Here is a 3,089-nt window from a genome sequence, read left to right on the forward strand (position 1 = left end):
GATACGACAAAATAATAATTTATAAATTATCAAGGGTTCATGAGGGAGGGGGGAGCAGGGAGGGAGGAGGAAAAATGAGGAGCTGATGCCAGGGGCTTAAATGGAGAGCAAATATTTTGAGAATGATGAGGGCAACAAATGTACAAATATGCTTGACAAATGGATGTATATATGGTTTGTGATAAGAGTTGTATGAGCACCCAATAAAATGATTTTAAAATATATTTAATAAAAAAATAATGAAATAATTTTTTTTTAATTGGGGGAGGGTGCTGAAGATCCCGGGCCATTCGGCCACAGGCCGCCTCCACAGCTGTGGGATGTAGCTCGGGGGACCGGCCCCCAGCAGAGCCTCCCAGCCAGAATGGCATATCTGCCATCACAAGGGAATCTCTGCCCCTTGGCACTGAGAGACCCCCACCTTTCCTCTAGCTGAAGCCGCTAGGTATTGAGTAGCATCCAGATGTCTTCCCACAAAGGAGTGGTGGTGGCGTGGGGCAATGGGGCCAGTCACCGGGAGACGGACACAGTGGAATTGGCCGAACTGGGACCCCTACTAGAAGAGATGGGCAAATGAGCAGCCACCAACCCAAGCAAGACTGAAGAGGAGCAAACATGCCCAGCGCCCCAGGAAGGGGAGGAGGAGGTACGGGTACTGACGCTTCCCCTGCAAGCCCACCGCCATGGAGAAGATGGAGGAGTCTGTGTATAAGGTCTGGGAGGGGCGTTGGAGAGTCATCCCGTATGAGGTGCTCCCTGACTGGCTGAAGGACAATGACTACCTTCTGCACGGCCATCGCCCACCCATGCCCTCCTTTCGAGCTTGCTTCAAGAGCATCTTTCGTATCCATACAGAAACTGGCAACATCTGGACCCATCTGCTCGGTTTTGTGCTGTTCCTTTTTTGGGGAATCTTGACCATGCTCAGACCAAACATGCACTTCATGACCGCTCTACAGGAGAAGGTGGTCTTCGGGATGTTCGTTCGGGGTGCAGTGCTCTGCCTCTGCTTCTCCTGGCTCTTCCACGCAGTCTATTGTCATTCTGAGAAAGTGTCTCAGACATTTTCTAAACTGGACTATTCAGGGATCACTCTATTGATCATGGGGAGCTTCATTCCTTGGCTCTATTACTCCTTCTACTGCTCCCCACAGCCATGGCTCATCTACCTCTCCATCGTGTGTGTCCTAGGCATTTCCGCCATCATTGTGGCACAGTGGGACCGGTTTGCCACTCCTAAGCACTGAAAGACAAGAGCAGGAGTGTTCCTGGGACTTGGCTTGAGAGGTGTGGTGCACTGCACTATGGCCGAGGGCTCTGTCAAGGGCACCGTGGTGGGCCAGGTGGGCTGGTTCTTCCTCAGGGCCGTGATGTACATCCCCGGAGCTGGCCTTTATGCAGCGCAAATTCCCTAGCGCTTCTTTCCTGGAAAGTTTGACATATGGCTCCAGTCCCATCAGATTTTCCATGTCCTGGTGGCGGCGGTGGCCTTTGTGCACTTCTACAGGGTCTCTAATCTTCAAGAACTCCGTTATGGCCTAGAAGGTGGCTGTACTGATGACCCCTTCTCCAACCCTCCTCACCAGAGGGGAAGAGGAGAAACTTCCCAAGTGCTTTGAACAATAACTTCTTGACTGAAGTGAGAGCAAGATTCCGAGCTGTCTGTTTCTACAAGAAACCTCTCAGAGAAAATTCTGCACCCAGCAAACTTCGATCCACTGTCACACCCACTGCCCGGTAAACGGCCCTTTTCCCTAACTGGGAAGGGGATGGTCTATCGTAGCCACCCCGGCCTCAGCAAGGCGCCTCACCCCCTCGCAGAGACAGGACTTTGAGCTCATGTTGAGATTTTACCCCCTCTTCCAACCATTTTGGAAAAAACTGGGACTCTTCAGAAATTCTCTTTCTGGAAGAAAATATCCTTCTCTCACCCCCCATCCTTACTTTGTAACCTGGCTTATCACGGGCCATCTGTTCTTGTATCACACTTTTCAAAAACAATCCTAACCTGGCCCCATCTTTCTAGGGCCTGCATCTGCTTACACCGCAGGGGAGCAAAGCCACCACCTTGTACAGAGCCCACCTCATCATGGAGGTGTGTGTGTGCCCAGGCTTCACATAACTTGAGTTTTACTTTTTCCCCTTGGCAGAGTAATGTGAAATTAAAATGGGGAAAGATACTGAATGTTTAATACTAAGCTTTAAACATAAACCTGCTATCATTGCTATGTATCTTGATGCAAAAACTATGATGATGATAAAAGAAAGTATAGAAGACACTTAACACTCAAAAAACAATCAATGTAAACTCAGAATAGGGTCGGCGTCGGAAGTCACACGCTATGACATGCGAAGCTGAGACGGAGCCCAGGTGGCCGTCAGCACAGTGTCCGGTACAATGCTGGCACAGTCTCCCCACGGAGCCCCTCACTGTGGGGCCATGAGCTGCTGCTGGCAGGGGCTGTGTTAGCTCCTGGAGAGACAGCAAAGGACAAAACGGGAGATCTGTACTTGTCTGCTTCCCCCGACCCAGCCATTGAACACCAATTCAATGGAACCCAGCTGCACTCCGGTGCGCATGTGGGGGAGCCCAAGGGACCCCAGCTTTTTGGTTACAAGGCTTTTAAGTCTTCAGCCTTCAGGCCCACCCCAGGCTCATCCCCCAAAGCAATTGCTGATCACTATCTGTGTGCCCAGAGCCCAGCTGGGCACAGAGGGCTGGGCACCTGCCCCCTGTCCTTGGCAAGCTAACAGGCTGCCTTGGGACGGAGGCAGATGTGTAGCAAATAGCATCTGGGACAAGCACTGAAATTTCCTCCTTGTCCAAATACCGGACACCATCATTTAGATAATTTTCCCTTAACAACAGGTCCAAAATAGGAGTACAGATTGTGGCAGTTACATGATCTCCTGTCAATTTGCAAAGGGGTGGAGTCTAGCCTGTCAACCGGGTCACAGCTTACTGACCTCATTTGGAGGCGCTATGGAGAAAAATAGCTCGCTTGAGGGGGACACACAATCATTCCCTGTGAGACATTCCTGTTAACAAGCCACATGGACCTACACTGATAGAGCCAGGGCCCTGGAGT

The 3,089-nt window shown here is 50.8% G+C and overlaps 1 pseudogene; it reads left to right on the forward strand.

Moving 5' to 3' along the window:
* The first annotated feature begins 463 nt into the window (after positions 1-463).
* LOC101641670 lies at positions 464-1,619 on the forward strand (annotated as a pseudogene).
* The last annotated feature ends 1,470 nt before the right edge of the window (positions 1,620-3,089 follow it).

The sequence above is a fragment of the Echinops telfairi genome, unplaced genomic scaffold, assembly GCF_000313985.2.
Source record: "Echinops telfairi isolate 266 unplaced genomic scaffold, ASM31398v2 ScPeMD7_7469;HRSCAF=8507_1, whole genome shotgun sequence".
Taxonomy (NCBI): Eukaryota; Metazoa; Chordata; class Mammalia; order Afrosoricida; family Tenrecidae; genus Echinops; species Echinops telfairi.